The 24,635-nt window shown below is 40.9% G+C and overlaps 1 long non-coding RNA gene across 1 annotated transcript in view; it reads left to right on the plus strand.

Moving 5' to 3' along the window:
• Positions 1–10,028, plus strand: part of LOC120398976 — a 36,913-nt gene extending 26,885 nt beyond the window's left edge. The window contains exons 3-5 of the long non-coding RNA XR_005594854.1: positions 5,138–5,267; positions 9,698–9,836; positions 9,944–10,028. This is a non-coding gene — a long non-coding RNA (uncharacterized LOC120398976). The remainder of the gene's footprint in view (positions 1–5,137; positions 5,268–9,697; positions 9,837–9,943) is intronic.
• Positions 10,029–24,635: the final 14,607 nt, after the last annotated feature.

The raw sequence follows: 24,635 nt of genomic DNA on the forward strand, positions 1-24,635 counted from the left end.
TGGGGAAAGGGGATAAGCACACAGGGACCCTGCTGGCAGCCTTTTCCACTGCAAGGTCCTCTGGCAGGGGGAAAAAACAACAATAATGTCCCCCCTTCAGAACCGCCTTCTCAGCTGGCTCCACTCACTGAACGTTCTCAAGGGGACAGTAAACGAGGCTTAACAGCAACATCAGCATAATGCGCTGAGGGTGGTAAAGCGGATGCCTCCTCCCAGGGCCGTCCCTGCGGGGGGGTGGGGGGGTGCATGGCCTGGGACAAGTCAGCCTGTATGTGCCTCCCATGGGGCAGGGGCTGCTCTGGGTGTCCCCCAGGGATAAACTGTGCCATTAGGCATATATTTCAAGTTCTTTTGTCAATGTCACATGCATACCCTAAATCATTTTACTGGGCTGAACTGGGAAATTCTCTGCTGAGTTGTAAAACTAGACAAAATGTTCTAATAGATTATTCTAAATTTGCTGGTGATAAAATGACTTGAACAGGAATACTCACAAGACTAAATTAAGCCGGTAGCTCAAGTGATGGGGAATTATGTAACTGTTATGTTTGGAGGCAATAATGAATGTTTTCAGACCCATGATTATTAAGAATGTTAACCAGATGTTTAGTAAGCACAACTGTGATCAATCACTAATTAATATGAAATGTATTTGTGTCGCTAATCTGGCCTGAAGACTTTATTTCTGCCCAGAAAACACAGGAATTAGAGAATCCCTTTTCTGTTTTTCAATATTTATAATTAAAATATTTTGCCATTAAACATGCTGTGCGAGGAAAGCTCAGTGTGTCTAGAAAGTGAAAAATAAGAAGAAATAACACTAAGGGGAAATATAGACAAAAAAGATTTATTATCAAGGGTTCATATACAAAGGAATTATGTACAAAAACCAGAAACTGCTGTATATACTTTTGGCAACAAGGCACTTAAGTCTCAGAAGGAAAAAGCAGAAGTATAGCATCATATGCAACAGAATGCTATGAGACTACAGATACCACTACACAGATTATGGAACCTAAACAATGATACTTCAACTGGCAGTTGGGAAAACTGTGGTGCATAAAGAACTTTTATTTGTCTGGGATGGTTTTTGACCAGATATTTTTAGCATTTGGTCCATGGTTTGGAACATTAAAAACAAATCTGAACTTTCCACTGAAAATAGGCAATGTTTTTTGAGACGTTATCACCAGTTTACCAAGATAAACAGTTATAAAGACCTCTGCAATTATCTTCACCTTGCTTCCCAGAATACTATAACAAAGGCCTGGAAACAAAAGGCACCTCTAACAGGGAATGAGTAAATTAATAAAATATGGTTTATCAAAAATATGGCAATTTTGTCTTTATGAGAGAGATAAAAGTTAGAGTATGTTGAATGATTGATCATTTGGAGTTCCTTAAATTAAGGGACTAAACATTGACAGGCAGGTACATAAGCATAAGATTTATTGATCATGTCTGCACTGTATGAATATTCACACAGCATTCCCTAAACCCCCAGGGCACAATCCTGAGTTGGTGTGAATATGCATAGCTACATTGACTTCAAGTTCTCTTCATTAGTTGCTCCAAATTCCTGGCCAGAAATTTCAGGCAGTATCCCCAGAATATTACACAGCACAAGCTGTATCTATTTTTATATAATCTGAAGTGAAATTCATCCTGATGCGAACACCCAATGTATAGACCACTGCACCATTTAAGTTCTGCTCGGGGCATCATGATGAAGCAGACACACACAGGTGTACCAGGACACCCCTATACATGGAGGAAAGGGTCCCATTGTTGGCTTCACATAACCAAGAGCAGAAATCCATGAAGGGGGGAAACTAGGAGTGGGACAAGGGAAGGACTGTGTATCCATGTTTCTGTGGTCCCCTTGGTTACAACTGGACAGGGTCTGTAGATAGTATTTAAACTCTATGCCTTGGAGGCATGAATTCCACTTCCCCACCCCTCAACACTCCACAGAGTGGGTTCATGGAGGTGGAGTGCATTTCACTCAGGGGCAGAACCCATCGCAATGCAGACTATTCAAAAGACTATGCATCAGACTCCTATTTGCAAGCCAAATATTGCATATTAAATATTAATATACAGCAAAAGGTGACTACAGTCTATCTGTTATGCTATAGTGAACTTAGGTGAGAACTCAGAAAGCACTTAGGATAAATAATACATGATTAACATGTCATACAAAGCAGTGCATAGTGTTATTTTAATTTGTTTGTTTTTCTTTTCTCTTTCTTAGTTTTTTTCCTTATTCTTTTCACGTGATATTATTTAACCTCAGTTCTCCTATGACTTGGGAATAACTCTTGTTTTATTTATGGGCTGTGATAGAGTTCAGTCTAAAAGTTAATAAGAAAATTAAGTGCTATACTGCTGTATCATTGTGTTGCTGACATTTAAAGGAAAGGGACTCTAGGTTATATTTGCCTCTTTCACTCACACACACTCACACACACACACACACGAAGTATATCTATTAATTAAAATGTGTATGATTAATATATTCATTTAAATACAAATGGAGCATGAAGAGCATATTAATAAATATTCAGCTACTATTTAATAAAATGAGATCCTATTATAAACAGTGTACATAGTAATAGTAATAGAAGGAGAAGTAACAACAGCCACTAAATCAAAGGGGAATGCATGGGTATAACTGAGGACACAATTATTAAGAGCTATTCTGAATAATAAATTGGTATGTATTTAAGACTACATTCAGTCAAAGTTCTCTTACCGGTAGATCACCCCCTCTTTCACTGTTATGTAAGGAAATAATTATCCTGTCAACAGTTTTGTTTGTTGCACCTTATTAATTTTGCTTGTTGCACCTTATTATTAATATTAGCTGAGAGTTGGATGGTAAAACCTTTGGCATGGGACTCTAGAAGAGGAGCAGGTTGCTACCAGATTTCACAAATCCCCATCTGGGGGCCCTGTTTTCCACACTCCTCCATGGCAATAGCAGTTCTGGCCCCATTCCTTGACAGCACAGCTTCATTGCTACCAGTGCCTGCCATGGTCACAGTTGCCTGGAGGAGCTTGCACAAAGAGGGATCCTTGCTGTGAAGAAGAGTCTGCAAAACTGGGGGTACAGCCCCATGCATTCTCCTCCTGACCGTCCAATCCCTGCCTCTCCTGGCACAGAGATCTTAACACAATAAACCATCCTCTGTGAGGTCTGGGCAAGGAGGAAACCCTGACACATAGGTCGTTGATTCTTCTTTCCACGTGAGAGGTGGGAGATCCACTATTCATGCTATCTTATGAGGAAATATTAGCCATTAAAGCTAGTATGAGGCTTGTTGTCAGTTGTTTAATTTGATAGCTTTTACCTTCAGGTTTCCAGCCACTTCCATCCCTTCCGCAGTACATAATTAAAAACAAGCTCTAGACTTCCTACAGGTATATAGGCACAGTAGTCAACAATAAAAAGTAATCATTAACAAGGGTCTCAAACTGTGGTATCTGAGATACTGTCATATTTCCCTAAGAGTAGATACTGCAGTGTCTCAGTAGCTATTGGTAACTCATGACTTTGAATATCAGGGTTGGAAGGGACCTCAGGAGGTCATCTAGTCCAACCCCCTTTTCAAAGCAGGACCCATCCCCAACTAAATCAACTTTTTAATAGGGTTCACTGTATTCCTTTTATAACTTTAGAAAGTACGTCATGGGAAACAACTCCAGCCAGGGAGCATTGCCCATGTGAAAGTTTCTGGCCCCAAATTTTCCGGTTTTGATTTTTTTGTCAGAGTTGAAACTTTTGGGGGGAGGGAGAGGGTGGGAAATCCTCTTTTCTGACCAGCTCTACTCAGCACCTAGTCATTTAAAATCAGGGAAGTCATGTCCATGAAGAACACTTATGCATCAAACTCAGCTGACTGATGTAGGTGCAGATTTGTAAAATTAAAAAGGACTTGCTTGAAACATATTTCAGTGGCCCTGCAGGATTACTATTATGAGGTTTCCTTACCAAAACATTCCATAACATTAATATGAAATGAGTCAGTTCTTACCTTGATTGACATGGTAACCAAATTGTAATGTTATAAAAAAGGCTTCTTTGAGCAAGGAAACATGTCAGACAAAATGTTAGTCACATTATATAAAGCCTAACAAAGTTAAATCCACATGACAGCATGCTAACCTAACAGCAAGAAGAGCACAGGACATCAAAACTTTCAAATATATACAATACAAATATGTTTCTCTTAACCATTCATATTCATCTTTGTATACATTCAGATATTTTCTTATTTTACTGATTGTTGTATTTATTTTAAATTGTTACATTTTCCTTAACTTTTTTTTTTTAAATTCCCCAAGAAAATACTCTTTATTCCAGAATACACACAGGCAGATTATATTGTCAGTTTCACTGATGTAAACTTGGAGTAAGTCCATTGCATCCCATTAAAAGAAACTCGGCCAAAGAATCTATGCCAGACAAAATTAGGAAGAATTTGATTAAACTTAAAATCTGCAAATTAACTTAAGAAGCAAATGATGAACACTGTTACCTTAACAAATAAAAAACCCCATGACATTAAAAATGAACAATTCTTTAAGTAATCGAAGTTAATGGATGTTATACATTCAACCAATATTGCAAATGGGCTATAAATCAGCTATTGGGAATACCTTTAGTAGCAGCAGCTTCTCATGAGAACATTGACTTAGTGGTATTGATCTTCATTGCCGTGTGAGAAATTTAGTGGGATTATTTTATTCCAATCTCTTAATCCTTGAGCTTTCGATAGGAGACTTCTCTTTGACTCAGCAGAAACTTCCAACTGAATACAGGTGAATTGTGGTTCTATATAGATGGTAGACCTAATTCTCATTTACACTAAGGTCCCTTTATACCATTCTGGCTTTGCATAGGGGCTTTAAAATGGATGTTAATGTAATTTACTCTTACTTTTAAGGCCTCTTTACACTGCTGGAATAGTGTAAAATGGAATTAGAATAAATGAGACGCAGACCTGGTTTTTCTTATATTGTGGCACTTCTTGTGTTTTTAATGATGTTTTTATAAAGTATTTATTATTAACCCTGGAGTGAGGAAGAAAGGAGATGCATGCTGTATATATTGAATTATTATTATTTCTTCAAGGTTGCAAAATCTCACAGAAGTGTCTTGTAAATCTCCATTGCCAAGAAACTAGACCTCTACCTTCTCAAGTTCCTATTCATGGACCTAAATTATAAAAGGATTTTGGCAGCTATCCTTATTCTTCCAGCATGTAAGTAATAATACTTAGCGCTATTCCTCTTTAAAAACATTTTACAAGCATTAACTAACACTAATTAATCCCCTAATAGCCCAAGGAGGAACAATAAGTAAGTATTATTATCCCCATTTTAAAGATGGGGAACTTGATTATGCTTCCATTTATGCTCATATAAATCTGGAGTAACTCCACTGAAGTGAACGGAAATTACACCAAGGTAAAATCGATGTGAGGTCAGAATCTGTCCCAGGGAGACTGAAACAGACAAGTAAAATAATTTGCCCAAGGGAAGGAGTCATTTTCAAAACTGACATTGGATTTTAGGATTTCCTACCTCCCAGGCCTGCAGTCTGACATCTTACTGTACAAAAGCAGAACTTTCTGAAGTTGGTAGCCTCTGCTTTAATTGACAGATCAGAGGATTGTTTTTCTCTAATAATTTTAGTCTCAGTGATTCTTGTGAGTACAGATGTTCCATGCTTATTTCTTAAAATTTGAAAAATACTTCCATGCTTAAGACAATAGTGCTCAGATAGCATGCAAAATATGGCATATGTGTAATTGTTATGCACTGGACTTACAATGCTCGCATATTTGACAGTAATAAAAAATCGGGGGAAGGTCCTAGGGAGGTAAGTTATACATTTATATGTTCTTTAAACTTTGATTGTAGGGGACTGCTGTATGATTATTGTCAAACTCAGAGTTGCAAAGAACAGCATGCTTTCAAAAGTCTTTGCCAATGGCCAAGACCAAAGCTTTTAGGAATGACACCCTCCTCCTGTGAGCTTTGATATTAATTCTCAAAAAAAATTAATTGATTTTCAAGTGAAGCAAATAACACTGCATAGAAAGGCTAAGTAAAGTCAAACAGAAATAGGTTGTTGAGAGGATACATCAAAAATATTATATCAGAACTAGGGCTGTTAAGCGATTAAAAAAATTAATCGTGATTATTTGCACGATTAATCGCACTGTTAAACAATAATAGAATGCCATTTATTTAAATATTTTGTATGTTTTCAATATTTTCAATATATTGATTTCAATTACAACACAGAATACAAAGTGTACAGTGCTCACTTTGTTTATTTTTTATTACAAATATTTGCACTGTAAAAAAACAAAAGAACTAATATTTTTCAATTCACCTAATACAAGTACTGTAGTTCAATCTCTTTATCATGAAAGTTGAATTTACAAATGTAGAATTATGTATAAAAACTCCTGCATTTAGAAATAAAACAATGTAAAATTTTAGAGCCTGTAAGTTCACTCAGTCCTACTTCTTGTTTAGCCAACAAATAAGTTTGTTTGCATTTGCAGGAGATAATGTTGCCTGCTTCTTGTTTACAATGTCACCTGAAAGCGAGAACAGGCATTCTCATGGCACTGTTGTAGCCGGTGTCACAAGATATTTTCGTGCCAGATGCACTAAAGAGGTATATGTCCCTTCATGCTTCAACCACCATTCCAGAGGACATGCGTCCATGCTGATGACGGATTCTGCTCAATAACAATCCAAAGCAGTGCAGACCGACGCATGTTCATTTTCATTATCTTAATCAGATGCCACCAGCAAAAGATTGATTTTCTTTTTTGGTGGTTCGGGTTCTGTAGTTTTCGCATCAGAGTGTTGTTCTTTTAAGACTTCTGAAAGCATGCTCCACACCTCGTCCCTCTCAGATTTTGGAAGGCCCTTCAGATTCTTAAACCTTGGGTCAAATGCTGTAGCTATCTTTAGAAATCTCACATTTGTACCTTCTTTGCATTTTGTGAAATCTGCAGTGTTCTTAAAATGAACAACATGTGCTGAATCATCATCTGAGACTGATAACTTGAGATATATGGCAGAATGCAAGTAAAACAGAGCAGGGGACATACAATTCTCCCCCAAGCAGTTCAGTCACAAATTTAATTAACACATTTTTTTTTTAACGAGCATCATCAGCATGGAAGCATGTCCTCTGGAATGGTGACTGAAGCCTGAATGGGCATACAAATGTTTAGCATATCTGGCACGTAAATACCTTGCAATGCTGGCTACAAAATGCCATGCAAATACCTGTTCTCACTTTCTGGTGACATTGTAAATAAGAAGCAGGGGGTTGTACTAGATGACCTTCTGAGGTCCCTTACAACCCTGATATTCTATGATTCTTAGAATTCTATGATTCTAAGAGGGCAGCATTACCTCCTGTAAATGTAAACAAACTTGTTTGTCTTAGCATTTGGCTGAACAAAAAGTAGGACCGAGTGGACTTCCAGGCTCTAAAGTTTTACATTGTTTTGTTTTTGAGTGCAGTTATGTAACAAAAAAATCTAAATTTGTTTAAGTTGCACTTACATGACAAAGAGATTTCAATACAGTACTTGTATGAGGTGAATTGAAAAATATTTTTATCATTTTTACAGTGCAAATATTTATAATAAAAATAATATACACTTTGATTTCAGTTACAACACAGAATACAATAAATATGAAAATATAGAAAAGCATCCAAAGTATTTAATACATTTCAACTGGTATTCTATTGTTTAACTGTGCAATTAAAATTGCGATTAATCACAATTAATTTTTTGAGTTAATCGCATGAGTTAACTGTGATTAATCGACAGCCCTAATCAGAACATGTCATCAGCAGAAACCTTTGTGGAAAAATTATACAACATATGCAGAAACATATGTAAGAAAGGCTGCATGCTCTAGATCAGGGGTTGGCAACCTTTGGCACGTGGCCCATCAGGGTAATTTGCTGGCGTGCTGTGAGACACTTTGTTTACATTGACCATCCGCAGGCACAGCCCCCCGCAGCTCCCAGTGTCCGCGGTTTGCCATTCCCGGCCAGTGGGATCTGCGGGAAGTGGTGACCAGCACTTACCTGTGGCCCATGCCATTTCCCACAGCTCCCATTGGCTGGGAAAGGTGAACTGTGGCCACTGGGAGCTGTGAGGGGCTGTGCTTGTGGACAGTCAATGTAAACAAAATGTCTCGCAGCCCGCCAGCAAATTATCCTGATGGACCGCATGCCAAAGGTTGCCGACCTGTGGTCTAGATGCTAAACTACAGGTCTGGGATCTATAGATTTCTGAATTTTAATCCTGGCTCCATAGCTGACTCATTCTATGACCTTGGGCAAGTCATTCAGACCAACATTTGAAACTGATGCCTAAAGTTAGGCACCTGAGTCTATATTTAGTCTACCTTAATAAGTGGTCTGTGTTTTCAGAGGTGCTGAGATATGTTTCCAGAACTAGAGCAAGAAATTTTGCATTTCTGAAACTATTTTCATTCCAGACTGGAACAAAATATCAAAAGTGGAAAACTTCTCAGAGAACACAAATTGTTCAAAAACCTTGGAAAAACCTAAATGGATTTAAAAAATAAATAAATTCCAGGCTTACTTCTCCATGCTCCCTGGCTTCACAAGAGGCCTCCTGGCAAGCAGCCGGAGAGCGTGGGATCGGGAGCTTCCAGGCTTTTGGCTCCTTAGCAGTCCACTTAGCGGGCTGTTGAAGAGCCAGGCACCTGGGAACCCTGGAAGGTGGGCCCATGAGGCAGACTGCTATGGAATCAGGAAGGCAGGTGAGTTGGCGGAGAACTAGACAGGCTTCCATTAGAATCCTCACTGATTTTTATCATCCCATGGAACGTTTCCTTTTTGATGAATTGATGTTCCATCGGAAAATGTCCGACCAACTCTATCCATAACACATATTGACTTTGGAAACAACGTATAAGCATTTTCAGCATGTGCACATAATATAAACCTGTTTGCCAATGGCTGTTCCTCGTGGTTATGAGAAAGTGGCTTGTCTGAGGGGGAGAACAAATGGATAGATTTAATAATCCCTCAACCCTTCTTGAATGCTCATACACTTTCCAGGATATTGATGCAGTGTGTGGTACTATAATATCTGACCATCTCCCTTGTCAGCTAGGGAAGTGTCAATAGGGAGAGGAAAAGTTCTGTCCCTTGTTAAAATATTAGCAGCACATTGCTGCAGTCCTAGGGTGGTGATGGCAGGGAGTGGCGCGTATGACTCTTACAAAGAATTTTGAAGATGTTAAGGATAGAGCATGATAACTTATGTCCAAATTCTTTTAACATGACTAGTGTGTATCCAGTCCTAATTTGTAATAGAGCATACATTAGATGAACATTTTCTTGCTAGGGGCCAAACACCAACAGTGAATGTATCCAAGGGGGAATCCAGAATGGATCTAAAAGGGAAGTTCTTGTTCACCTTAGTCACGTAAGTAGTTCCACTGACAGTCCTATGGCTGATGGACATTTTTTAGAAAAGTATTTATTTTTCAAGAAAAATACAAAAACCAGTAAATGAAACAATATATTGAGCAACATATTTAAATTAACACAACTAATTTTATTGACATCAGGACAAAGGAATGCAAACATTTATTCCTTTTATGCCTTTAGCTTCCTGCGGAATGCCATACAGGGTCGGAGCTGTGGTCCATCATGTGCAATAATTACTGACATACTGGATCAGACCCATAGTCCATCTTCAGTATCCTAACTCTCTGACAGTGGCCAATACCAGCTGTTTCAATGGAAGGTGAAAGAAACCCTGAAATAGTTAGAGGCTGGCATATGCCTGAAAAGTATACATATTTATATCTCTTCTAATCTTTCGTTTTCTGTCTTAATTTGATCCATGAACAGACCAGCACAGAATCAGAAGATCCATGTATATTTATTGACGTTATATCACAACCAGATCAGTGCATACACGTGACATCACATCCTACCATAATTTTCTGCATTTTGTCATCAGTGTAAAGTTATTTTCTCCATCAAAACTATATAATTTTTGGAGCTGTAATACAGATGTATGTAGAGGTATGTGTAGATAGAGACTAGAAACTTTTTTGAAATCCATTGACAAAATTTTGATAGTCATACTAAGATCACTGTAACCCAGTGGTTCTCAGACTTTTATATTGGTGACCCCTTTCACACAGAAAGCCTCTGAGTGCAACCCCCCCTTATACATTAAAAACATTTTTTATATATTTAACACAATTATAAATGCTGGAGGCAAAGTGAGGCTTGGAGTGGAGGCTGATAGCTCACAACCCCCCATGTAATAACATCGTAACCCCCTGAGGGGTCCTGACCCCCAGTTTGAGAGCCCCTGCTGTAACCCTTCCTCATCTGTTGCAGTCTCATTTCAGCAGGACTGCTTGAGTGAGTAACTGCTACAAAACCTCCATAAGGGTTGCAGAATTAGGTAGCACTATCAATGCCATGAAGGAAATATGTTGAAGAATCAAAGTTATGGACCAGAATATAGAATCAAGTCTGTGGTGATTAGCTGCACTCCTACCTAACCACTCGTCCACCTATCACTTAGTCTGGTAATATGTTTTTTCTTACTTTATTTCAAGGCTTCTTTCATTAAATTGGAGGCAGGCAGAGTGGCATAACTGGTGCATTATGCAGTTTGCAAAATATGTTTAAGGTGGCCAGGAGCCATAGAAACCCTTCATTGTGTACCAAAGGGTATGACAGGTAATCATGGGCCTTAGTTTCAGCTGCACTTGTGAAAATCTCTTCATAGGCTGCCTGAATGTGGTGCTACTGTGCTGTCTGCTGTATGGTTTCTTTCAAAGTGAAATGTTTGCTTGGTTTGGCTAGTATGGATGTTAAGCTTATAGCAGAGAAAAATAGGCTGATTTTTTTTAGACTGACATAGACTTGCTTTGTTAGCTAGACAGGAATGTGTCATCCTGGCCATAGGTTACCTGGGGCCAGAACAGATCTAAGCCTGGCATGCCATTTTCTTCACTTTGACACAGTTAGAGATGTCCACTGTCTGAATCTCTTTCTTCTAATTGTAAAGGCATATTGCAGTGAATGTATTACTTGTACATGATGCTTGTGTCGCTTTCAGATGTGCCAAACCTGACACAGTTTGCTCTTTTCTTACAAACACTGTAAGCCAGATCCCCAGCTCTTGTAAACTGGAATGGCTCCATCAAAGTCAATGGACTTTGATGGAGCCATGGCAATTTACTCAAGCTGAGGATCTGGCCTGCTTTTCGCTTTGGCTATAATGGGTGAAATCCTGACCCCATTGAAGTCAATGGGAGTTTTGCCATTGATTTCAGAGGGGTGAAGATTTCATCCTATTTCTTCTGTAAGAAGAAAAGCAACACAGATTTCTTTTTGTTTTCATCATTAGGGATAGGAAATTTGTCAAGAGCATCAGGAGAACTGTAGGTCCATATACCATATAATTGTAACGTAATTGTGTCAGTGGATCAGGATATATTATTGTTGTCCCCTGTCTAGTTTCAACATGTTTCCTTTTGTAGTGTAAATAAGATCCTAACTGTGTCCCCCAATTATGCTACCAGTTTGGATGTGTCAATCAGACAGACAACTGATGCACATCATAGGTAATGATGATAGGAAGGGGAAATTTTCATTTCTCGCAAGACAAATTAAGGTCCTTCTACCCCACACAAAGAAGCCTTATTTCTATGGATACAGTTGAATTGGGTTATGGAAGATATCACACACTGGGGCAAAAGCGTGTGTTCAAACATAGATTTTAAGGCCTGAAGGAACTATTGTGATCCTGTATAAACAGGCCATAAAACTTCTCCAAAATAATTCCTAGAGCAGAGCTTTTAGAAAAACAGCCAATTTTGATTTAAAAATTCAGTGATGGAGAATCCACCATGATCCTTGCTAAATTGCTCCAATGGTTAACTACCTTCACTGACAAAAAATTACACCTATTTCCAGGCTGAATTTATCTAGCTTCATCTTCCCATTGTACCTTACTTTGCTAGACTAGAGTCCATTTGTAACCCTTCTGCCAGGTGGAGCCAGCAGCAGCCAGGGCCGGGTTCAATATCTAGGGGTTCCTTTCCATTGATATAACACAGAACTGGCTTGAGCCCCCACCCAGTAACCTGGGAAATTTACGCGTCACCCCTGGGTGCCTCTGAGAGGCAATACTTCCCCACTCACAAGCACAGAGTCTGAGTGTAGAAAAGAAACTTGGGAAGTAACTTGGCATTAATTTGGGAAAACACCGCAAACAGGATTCATAATCATAAAGCATGAGTAAAAAACCCACCACAAGTAGGTTGGACAGTGTCCTTTTCCCCTCAGGTTCTTAAGTCCAGCCACCCCAAAGTCCCTTTCACATGCTTGACCCTTCTCTACACCCAACTCACAGTTGCTGCCCTTGGTCAGTGCAGACCCAGAGTTCAGAGGTGCATCTGTGGAGCCACCTCCCACCCTGGGTGGGGGGTAAAGCAGGAGGTAAGAAGCATCTTACTCGCTCATCACGCCTCTCCGCCACCGCCCTGCTGGCCACTCATCACCAGCCACTCCTGCTGGCTGCCTGCTCGCTGCTTCCGCCGGTCGCTCCCACTGGCTGCCTGCTCGCTGCTTCCGCCGGTCGCTCCCACTGGCTGCCTGCTCGCTGCTTCTGCTGGGCAGTTTCTTAGTGATTTTTAGCTATGTGCAGGCTGGGCAGAAACACAGTCCTGCCACAAACAATTTCAGCTCTGGGAGGGAACACTGTCTCACCACAACTGTTTTCAGCTCTCAATGAGCCATTTAACTTAACAAAAGCAGCTCCTAATGAAACCTATTTAACTCTTTATTTGAACAGTGGGGAGGAACAGTTTGAGCCGGTCTCACAGAGATCCCTGTTTGAAGGTGCACAGCCTCCTGACTGGGTAGATCAGTTGCCCCCCCCCCCACCTTACTTTCACAGGGCTCGGTCATTCAAGCCCTTGTTTTACCAAGGTTCTTTAAACTGAAAGTGACTCCCTCCTTTGGGACAAGTTAAGCACAGTTCTTGTTTTCTGTATTCTGTATTCTCACTATCCCCACATTCAATACTAACATAATTTGTGACCCAACACCAGTCAAGTTGATTACAATGTGCAAAACACCACTCCATCAGCTGAATATCTAGCAAATCTAAGCAAAGCAAGAGCAAATTGCTTTTACATAAACATACCCGGGGTCTCTTCCCCCATCCCAACTAGCTGTCAGGGAAGCATTCGTTCAGACCCTGCTTACACATTATTAAATATTTGTTCCCCATGTAAATACGTAGAATGTAATCCAGTCATCTCTTAACCTTCTCATTATTAAGCTATATAGACTGAGCTCTTTCAGTCTAATTCTTTAATCATTCTTGTGGCTCTTCTCTGAACCCTCTACAAATGATCAACATCCTTCTTGAACTGTGAATTTGAATGGAACTGGACACAGTATTACAGAAGCTGTCATACCAGTGCCAAGTACACAGGTAAATCAGCTCTCATCTAGTCAAGATTCGCCTGTTTATGCATCCCAGAATCACATTAGTTCTTTTGGACATATAGTCACATCAGGAGCTCATGTTCAGCTGATTATCTACTAGAACCCCCAAATCTTGTTCAGAATCACTGTCTGCCAGGATAGAATCCCCCCGTCCTGTAACTATGGCCTAAACTCTTGTTCCTAACTGTAATGATTTACATGTAGCCATATTAATATGTATATTGTTTGCTTGCACCCAGTTTACCAAGTGATCTGGATAACTCTGAATCAATGACCAGTCCTCTCCATCATTTACCACTCCCCCCATTTTTGTGTCATCTGCAAGCTTTATCAGTGATGATTTTATGTTTTCTTCTCGGTCATTAATAAAAATGTTAAATTATGTAGGTCCAAGAATTGATCCCTGCAGGACCTCACTGGAAACAAACCCACTTGATGATAATTCCCCATTTACAATTACATTTTGAGACCTATAAGTTACCCAGTTTTAATGTATGCCATGATAATTTTATATCGTTCGAGTTTTTTGGTGTGGTACCTAGTCAAATGCCTTAGAGAAATTTAAGTACAGTAAAAGCTTTGTTATCCAGCATGCTGGGGGCAAGGGATGTGCCAGTTAGTCAAAAATTCCAGTTAACAAAGAATTATACTTACCAACGGATTACCAATTTTCAAAGAATTAGAATACAATAAAATGAATAAACGTTCCTATCCTATCCTACCAAGATCCACAAACCCGGAAATCCTGGATGCCCCATCATCTCTGGCATTGGAACTCTCACTGAAGGACTGTCTGGATATGTGGACTCTCTACTCAGACCCTATGTTACCAGCACTCCCAGCTATCTCCGTGACACCACTGATTTCCTGAGGAAACTAAAATGCATTGGTGACCTTCCAGAAAACACCATCCTAGCCACCAAGGATGTAGAGGCTCTCTACACAAACATCCCACACACTGATGGAATACAAGCTGTCAGGAACAGTATCCCTGATGATGCCACAGCACAACTGGTTGCTGAGCTCTGTGCCTTTATCCTCACACACAACTATTTCAAATTTAATGACAATATATATCTCCAGATCAGTGGCACCGCTATGGGCACCCGCATGGCCCCACAATATGCCAATATTTTTATGGCCAACCTGGAACAACGCTTCCTCAGCTCCCGTCCACTCACACCCCTTCTCTACCTACGCTACATTGATGACATCTTCATCATCTGGACCCATGGGAAGGAGACTCTGGAAAAATTCCACCATGATTTCAACAGCTTCCACCTCTCCATCAACCTCAGCCTGGACCTATCTACATGGGAGGTCCACTTCCTAGACACCACGGTGCAAATAAGTGGTGGTCACATTAACACCACCCTATACCGAAAACCTACCGACTGCTATGCCTACCTTCATGCCTCCAGCTTCCATCCCGGGCACACCACAAGATCCATTGTCTACAGCCAAGCACTGAGGTACAACCGTATCTGCTCTAACCCCGCAGACAGAGACCAACACCTAGAAAATCTCCACCAAGCATTCTCAAGACTACAGTACCCACACGAGGAAATAAGGAAACAGATCAACAGAGCCAGATGTGTACCCAGAAGCCTCCTACTGCAAGACAAACCCAAGAAAGAAACCAACAGGACTCCACTGGCCATCACATACAGTCCCCAGCTCAAACCCCTCCAACACATCATCAGGGATCTACAACCCATCCTGGACAATGATCCCACACTTTCACAGGCCTTGGGTGGCAGGCCAGTCCTCTCCCACAGATAACCTGCCAACCTGAAGCATATTCTCACCAGCAACTGCACACCGCACCATAGTAACTCTAGCTCAGGAACCAACCCATGCAACAAACCTCGATGCCAACTCTGCCCACATATCTACACCAGCAACACCATCACAGGACCTAACCAGATCAGCCACACCATCACCGGTTCATTCACCTGCACATCCACCAATGTAATATATGCCATCATATGCCAGCAATGCCCCTCTGCTATGTACATCGGCCAAACTGGACAGTCTCTAAGGAAAAGGATAAATGGACACAAATCAGACATTAGGTATGGCAATATACAAAAACCTGTAGGAGAACACTTCAACCTCCCTGGCCACACAATAGCAGATTTTAAAGTGGCCATCCTACAGCAAAAAAACTTTAGGACCAGACTTCAAAGAGAAACTGCTGAGCTCCAGTTCATCTGCAAATTTAACACCATCAGCTCAGGACTAAACAAAGACTGTGAATGGCTTGCCAATTACAGAACCAGTTTCTCCTCCCTTGGTTTTCACACCTCAGCTGCTGGAACAGGGCCTCATCCTCCCTGATTGATCTAACCTCGTTATCTCTAGCTTGCTTCTTGCTTGCTTATATATACACCTGCCCCTGGAAATTTCCACTGCTTGCATCCGAAGTGGGTATTCACCCACGAAAGCTCCTGCTGCAAAACGTCTGTTAGTCTATAAGGTGCCACAGGATTCTTTGCTGCTTCTACAGAACCAGACTAACACGGCTACCTCTGATACTTGGTTCCTATCCTTGACCTTTTCAAGATGAGTACAAATATCTATTTTCTGTTTTAATGTCAACACAACTCTCTTATGCTTCTCTCCTTTGTTTTTCACTAGTATTTTGGATGCCATAATGATAATGTGGCATTGATATTTTATGATTAACACAGGACAATACACCGAATAATAAACCGACTGATCACAATGGCAGATACAAACAGAAAGTACAGCATTCGGCTCTTCTCGGCTAACTCAAGCGTAGTCCGACTGCTCTCGGAAATACTTGGGTCCCAAATAACTTCAGCATCGACTTCAGTTAGCTTTGGCATCGGTTCCAGTTACTAGATTGAAGTTTTGTATTGGAGGTAACAGAAATGCCGGTTCCTAGAGCTTTCCGGTTAATAAGGTGCCAGATAACACAGCTTTTACTGTATATTATGTCAGCATTATTGCCTTTATCAGTCAAATGTAAACTTATAAAAGAAAACTTAGTTTGAAAGGATTTAATTTCCATAAACCCAAGTTCATTTACATTAATTGCATTGCCCTCCTTTAATTCTTTATTAATCAAATCTCATATGAACCACACCAATATCTTGTCTGGGATTGATGTCCAGCTGATGGACCTATAATTTCTTGCATCATCCTGTTTGCCTTTTTTAAAAGTTGGCACAACATTACCTTTCTTCCAGTCTTCTGGAACTTCCACAGTACTCTAAGACTTGTTGCAAATCAACATTAATGGTCCAGCAAGCTCCTCCGCTAGTTCTTTTTAAACTCTTGAATGAAAATTATCTGGACATGCTGGTTTAAAAATGTGTAATTGTAGTAGCTTCTGTTTAACATCCTCCAGAGATACTAGTGGAATGGCATCAGAGTTATCAGATGTTGAGACGACATAATCTCTTTGTTCCCCAAATACAGAACAGAAATGTTTATTGAACACATCTGCCTTTTTTGTATTATTATTCATAATTCTACAATTTCCAGCTAGGAGTGGACTAAAACCACTGTCAGGATTTTTTTGTTCCTAAAATATTTTAAGAAATTCCTTTTTATTGTCCTTAACTCTGCTGCCCATAGATTTCTCCTTGTGTCTCTTTGCTTCCTATATCAATTTTCTACAATTCCTATGAATGTTTTATATTCATTATTACCAGCTTCCCCTTTCTTTCATTTGATATATATCTTTTTTATTTTTATAGCTTCCCTTCCCCTCTAAACCAGGTCATTTTTTTAAACTAGCACAGCCTTCTTTCTCAAGTGGTAGATTGTAGCTTTTTGGGCATCTAATAAGGTGTCCTTAAATGAGTCCTAATTGTCATTCACATTTTTCTGATTAAATTCTCCTCCCCCAGTTGATTTGACTCATAACTGTCTTCAGCTTACTGCAATTTGGCCCTATTAAACCACCAAATACAGTATATTCCCAATTATCCGAATAGTATGGGAAACATGGATTTTATTCAGTTCATCGAGAGTTTGGATACTTGAGAGGGTGGGACCCATTGAGACATTCAGCAGCAGGGTGGCCTCCCTTGTGGCTGAGGGCTCATCCTGCTACTGGTCCCCCTCCTCCTCAGAGTCCTGGCCAGAGGTCTCTGCTCTTCCCTAGCCCCTGCTCACTCACTCCCATGACAGTGGGGCTGTAGGGAGCCTCCTGCATTGCTGCAAGGCCAGTGATGCCCAGTCCCAAAGGCACTGGGGGCAGGCTGCAGTCCTGGTGGGAGAGAGCAGAGACCCTCAGCCGGGAATCTGCTCTGTCCCGCCATGACCGCAGACTTCCCTGCACCCGGTGCCTGCACGGAGAGGGTGTCACTGGCCCTGCGGCAGTGCAGGGAGCCCCCTGCAGCTCTGCTGTCACTGTCCCACTCATCCCCTCCTGTGACAGCAGGGCGGCAGCGGCAGCATGGCCTCCCCCAGGGATGGAGGCTCCTCCTCCTTGCAGGGGGATCTCTGCTGTGTTAACCGAACCTCCTCATTATTCTAATCCCTTTCTTGTCCCTCAGCATGAGATAGCTGGGGGATAGGGAGAGGATTTGGATAATGTGGCGGTTTAGACAATAGGGTTTTGGATAAATGGAAGCATACCGTCTATATATTACTGGTCTGGACTTTATCCTGCTTGCACATTATAAATGTGATGAAGTCATGATCACTTGTATTTAAGCTGCCATTTATTTTTAGTTCTGTCATCAGTTCCTCTTTATCTGTTAGGACAAGATCTAATAAAGAATTTCCCTGAGTTGGCTACAACAATTTTTGAATTAGGAAATTGTCATATCTAATAGTAAGAGATTCAAAGGATGTTTTAGTAGTGGCAGCATGAGACCTCCAGCATACGTCACTCAGAATGAAGCCCCCCATGATCATGCAGCTTTTCCCCTACATATTGTAGATAGCCACGTAAGGAGCTGGCCATCCTGTTCTCTGGTATGAGTTGGTAATCTGCAGCAGACATCAACTAAGGTCCTATCTTGTACTCTTATCTATTAGGACATTGATCCATAAGCACTCACGGTCATTTTCTTCTGAATTATTGGTGACTTGGAAACAGGTAATGCCATATTTGACATAGAGTGCCATTTCCCCCTTCCCCCTTGTGCCCACTTGATCCTTCCTAAATAGGCTATAACCATTGATTTTAACATTCCAATAGCGTGAATCATCTCACCAGGTTTCAGTAATACCAACTACATTGAATTCATGCTCATGAATGGAACAAAATGCATAGGGAAGTCGTGGCAGCTCCTTGAGTGGAAGTTTTCAAAAAGAGGCTGGATAGCCATCTGCCTTGGATGGTTTAGACATAACAAACCCTGCATCTTGACATAGGGTTAGACTAGATGACCCTTGCTGTCCCTTCTAACCCTATGGTTTTATGATTCTATAAATGAGCAATTCCAATATGTGCTCACTCACAGTTGTTCTACTGTGAGGCATATGAAATCTGACGTGGTGATATGCTGTTGCTGAGGGAAGTTAGGTATGGGCACATGGGCATGACAACTGCTCCCAGAGTGGCCAAACCCACTGAAAAGTGAAACAGATGGCAGCAGAAAAGTAGGCATGGTCATCAGTGTAAAGGTCAGTACAGCTCCCCTTTTAAAAGTGTGAGCTGGGCTAGTTGTTAGTTGGTTCTCCCAAAATAGTGGGATTGACTTAAAAATCATTAGATTGTTTTTAGATAAGACATTTTGGGCTCCTTATATTTTCTCTTTGTTTCCTGAGCCTTTAAAGTACATGTTTTTGGACTTCTCTTTGCAACCATACAGTTTAAAAATGTACCTTTTAATGAAAGCTGAGATTCTCTTGTAATTGCCTGAATCCCAAGGCAGGGGCTTTAAGAAAGCCCTCCCCCCGCCACATATAGTAAGACTTGTGCTAAAATTGTGACAGTTGGCAATGCTGTGTACTGGCCAGCATGTGTTGTGAGGGGAGCCACAGCTCTGACCTTTCCCCACCCCTTATACCTCCTTACTCCCCTGCATGATGTCACAGGGACAGGTCACAATCCTGCTCAAATTCTCTGTCTGTTTATCTGTCCCTGTTGCCTTCCGTACCCTCTTATACTTGCAATATTTTGGTTTGAAATGCTAAAGTACAATATCATATATATTTTCTCTTCTAAAACTTTTTTTTTTTTAAAAAAAAATCATTCAAATGATTCTTTTCTCCCTGATTTCCTGGTCCCAGACTCATTTCAGAAAGAAGTGTTGTTCTGAGCTGGCCACACTGGCCAATGTTTCTTTGTGGTCATGTCCTGGTTTCTCCTCTTCCCCCTTTTTAGTAATAATGATTATTATGAATACTCTTGGTTACTGGCATAAACGAGGGAGCTCTTCTGATTTCCTGGTGGTTTGGCTTTCCTGTGGCACATTACTCACCTTTTACAGTAAGACAAAAGGTCTTTCAGGAGATTTGCCAGTGTATTTGAAAGGACCAGTGAAAAGCCCATAATTTTATTTTCTTTAAGAATACCTATGAAACATTCACATTTAAAATCTCTACTGCATATCTGCAGCCTCCTCTGGACACTTTAAAATCAAATGCCCTCATTTGCCATCTTAGTTGTGTGTGTATTGGGGGACAGGTTTTGCAAAGGTGTGTTATTCGCAGACCATGAATTGATAGAGGTTGAATAGTAGTGGCTCTGGTTTCTGAAGAAACAAAATAGCTTATAGGCTGGATATTTTCAACCATCTGAAAATTATATTGAATGCTTATAGAGAAGCATCTCTAAAAGGTTATTCTTTTTTAACCTTTTTTTTCTTGTTGAAGCTGCACATGCTGGCTTCTTCAGGAGTTGAGACATTCAATCCCACTGAACATTTCCCTCCCCCCATTATTTACTTGGCTTCAGAATTTTTCCAAGTACCAAGGTGCTTTCACTTTTTAAAAAATGAGGAAAAAACCAATGTTGTCAGTATCAATAAATCAGCAACCAGGGATAGTCACTTCCTATCAAGGTTTCAAAAGTGCTTCATGGTTTTCCGATCTGCTGTCTGTACTAATCATCTCTGATGTTTCACATAAGCATGGTACACGATGCCAGCTTTTAAAAACAGCTCTTCATTTCTTTCCTGAAAGAAAGCAAGAAAGAAAGCAAGAAGGAAGAAAACCTGGATTATTTATTCATAATTGCATAATGTTCTGTTGTACACGTATGTGGAGAGGATCTATCAGAGATCAGTTAGAGGCAGGCACAACAGACTGGTAGGGTGGCAGTTTAGAAACAGATTGAGAAAATATATTACTGTATTTTCTATCTACATATGTGAGAAAATAAAATAGGCATACTTTGATAATGATGCCAATAACACAATAACTCATATTTAAACTGCTTAGATTCATTGATGACATAAATTGACAAGTAAATTACATGTTAGGGACCCACTATCCCTTCTAGGAGTAAAATAGTGGGGAAAGGAAAATGATGCTCCAAAAATTAAACTTTATTCCTTTATCTGCTATTTGAGCAGTCGCCAATGGGTGTGATTTGAGTGAGGAGGGGAATTACTATAGTCTACCTTTCCTGAGCACTCCCCAAATCACTAGAAACTATTCTCTCATTTGACTAGCTACTATGGCTTTTGTATACTATAATTGTTATTTATTATTTACAGCTCAAAATGGCTGTTTGAACTTTGTCCAGGACTCCTCAGCATTCCCCCTAATTTCTAGGGCTGGGTGCGGTTTTACCTGTTGCAATCAAACGGGTTCCACAACAGCTATCTTCCCCCATTGTAGTCAGCATGACTGTCCTCAGACATTCACAATCAGATTGTTTTTTTGTGCTGATTCACCAGTGCTTTGTGCCTTCCATTTCTGTTACCATCTACTATTTCATTGAGTGAGGCAGGTTGCAGGGTAACTTCATTAACTGATGATACTTGGTGTTTTTCTTGAAGTGCAGGTGCCAAAGTCCGTGTTTCTGGGGCAGCTCAGCTGGCAGGCTGCTTCCAAATTGCGGACCCCGGGGCTTCAAGGGTCCATGGCTCTAAGGAAGCCCTTCAGCAGACTGTCCCAGGGTCAGCGCTCTATATACTTTGGTGGAGAATTTCAAAATTTTCATACTGAATTAGAATAAAGGCACATTTCAAAATATTGAAATCCTTCACAAAATGTAATTACCCCTCTCCACACAGATCTAGCAAATTGTTTAAAGTGGGCATAAAAAAGGTATAAAATACCAACAAATTAGAATAGTAGCATTTTACATCCACTCTGCTTTTATGTAAATGACCTGTCGAGGTGCAGGGGAATGGAGAATTAGGCCCCTTGTCTATGCATGAGGTGGCCTTTACAAGTCAACAGGAAGTTTGGCTGCATAGTGTCCTACAGGATATGTGGCAACTTTAAACTTCCTGCCTAAGCTTGATCCGTCATTGCTAAAATTATATTCATTTTGCATATCCAATGAATTTAAGCTACACAATTTTAACACAAACCTGCACCCACTCCATTTGTAACTTACTTATATCACCGTTCAATTTGTCCCAGATACTTATATATTAATTGCGCCTATTCACTCCAGGCTGCTTTTGCCTCAATTTTGTCCTGAGTAGTTAAATACATACACAGAGCTGGCTCCTCAGCTGACACACCTGGGTGTGTTTCCATTGACTTCAATGGAGTTAAGTCCATTTTTAGCATCTGAAGATCTGGCCCATTAAGAACAGTTGTTCTTCGTGCTCTGTACTGTATATGCTTCTCCTTCCTGGGTTAATTTTATGTATCATTATTGGGGGAACGGGGCAGGAACAATTTTGTATAGTGGGGGTGCTGAGAGCCATTGAACCAAACTATAAACCCTCTCAAGCAGGGCCGGCTCCAGACCCCAGCACGCCAAGCAGGCGCGTGGGGCGGCATTGTCCTGGCAGGGCGGCATTTGGCTCCGGCCGACCTTCCGCAGTTATGCCTGCGGGAGGTCCACCGGAGCCCCGGGACGAGCGGACCTGCCGCAGGCATGACTGCGGAGGGTCCCCTCTTCCCGCAGCTCCGCTTGAGCTCCCGCAGGCATAACTGCGGATGCTCCACCGGAGCCACGGGACCGCCCGCAGGCACTTCTGCCCCGGCCGCGGGACCGGGGAAGGGCGGCGCGAGCCGCCCCTGCTCTCAAGCTACAGTGTGCAGCAGCATCCTCTAGTTCCAGCACCTATGATTGAGGGGGGGAAAGAAATTTAAAAAGTTTAATTAAAAATATTCATTTTTAAAACACCCAATAGATTTTTAGCGTGTTTTAGTTAACGTTCAGATACCACAGTGATGAGTGCAGGAGACAGAAGTGCAGACATAGTTTAGTGTAACAGATATAATTTCTTACAAATATTGCTTTCCTAAAGAGCATAAAGTCATTTATACTAATGAAAATGAAGAGCTACTTCACTAGGGCAAAACTGGTGTGGGAAAATAATCAGGCCCATCCAGTGCAGATATGAGAAACACAACCTGTGAACATTTTAAAACAATGCACTGTAACTTCCATGTAAATGATGCATATATATAGTGCAGTTTTGTGCAACTAGGGCCTGATCCTAATTCAGTGGGGGTTTTGCCAGTGACTTCAATCAGGGGAGTATCAGCCCCTTAGACCATAGCTATTCTGCTCACTTTCCACTTTTAGGACCCAAAGTGTAATTTACTTGTTCACATATGTAACAACAAGGATGTCACAACATTTGGAACATGTAATTGCATAAGAAACGACAGTGTGCAGGAGTCATGTGGCAAGACAGTGTTTTTGAATGAGGACACAATGTGTGGTTACACAAATAACCAGAATCAAATTAAGTCCACCACACTTGAGGCACAAGACATGAACTAAATATGTAGCTGCTCCAGCATGTCATAATTTTTCACTTCTTAAAAGAAGTGTTGAACCTGATGAGGAACAGCTTGCATTGTTTCCCACTGATTTAATTTGTACATTCTGTAATTTACTAGGCTGCAGTAAAAACAGTCATTTTGTGAGGCTATCATAAACTCATTAGATGCGTACTGAGAAAGCTTAATGGCTTACAACCCACAGCTTCATGCATCCATTTTTACAGAGATCCCTTCCCAACAAGCCTGCTGCATGGTGCACCATGCTGCTGCTGGTACAGTAGTTTTCACACAGGCCCCAGAAAATTAGAGGTATTTGTGAATAACAAGATTAAAGACAGAAGAGCCAACATTTCAGGAGTACTTGGAGTGCTGCTGGGACAGGAAAAATCTCTTGTATTGTTAACCATGGCGAGAATGGTTAGCTGTTAAGTACTGTAGGGCACAGCTAATCAAAAGCTCAAATATCCCACACAAAGGAACAAAACTAATTACTCTCCCTGACCTACTATTGTTTCCTGCCTCAGCCTTCTCTGGACTAATAAAAGGTTTAATTTTAAATTGTGCAAAGAAAATGTCAGTATTAGAAAGAAGTACAGCATGCAATTGCTCTGAGCAGCATCAGGTAAACTACCTCATGGTTTTGAACGTAATGGGCCAGAGGAGAATGAAGTGCAAACAAACTCCCGTTTCCTCTCTTTTCCTCCTTCTCTCTCTATTATCCTGTAACACTATAGGACACAACGTAAAAAGAAAACTTTACAAAATATGCAGAGCAGATTCTGCTTACAATTCATTGAACTTTGAGGAAGGTCGTTTTTGAATATCAAGCAGAGTGATGTAATGAGCCAGACCCTCAGCTGGTATACCTCGGCACAGCTCCATTGACTTCAGTGGAGCCACTCTGAATTGCTAGCTGCTGCTGATCGGATCCCATGCCTCTCTCCATCATGCCCTGATAGGGCTCAGCCAGGCAAGGTGCTGAGAACTCTGGCCTGGATCCAGAAAAGCCCTTACGTCTTCCCACTGAAGTCAGTGAGACTACTCACGTGCTTCAAGTCATGCATGTGGCTTGCTAGATTGGGGCCAGAGTTCTCAGTATTATGTAGGATTGCTCCCCTGCCCATAGCGGGTAAGCTGAAGGATGTTTGTTGAGAATAAGTGAATGGTTACTACAATGCCAACTGTCTGCCTCATCTCCTTCACACAC

Source organism: Mauremys reevesii, linkage group 2, assembly GCF_016161935.1.
Source record: "Mauremys reevesii isolate NIE-2019 linkage group 2, ASM1616193v1, whole genome shotgun sequence".
Classification (NCBI taxonomy): domain Eukaryota; kingdom Metazoa; phylum Chordata; order Testudines; family Geoemydidae; genus Mauremys; species Mauremys reevesii.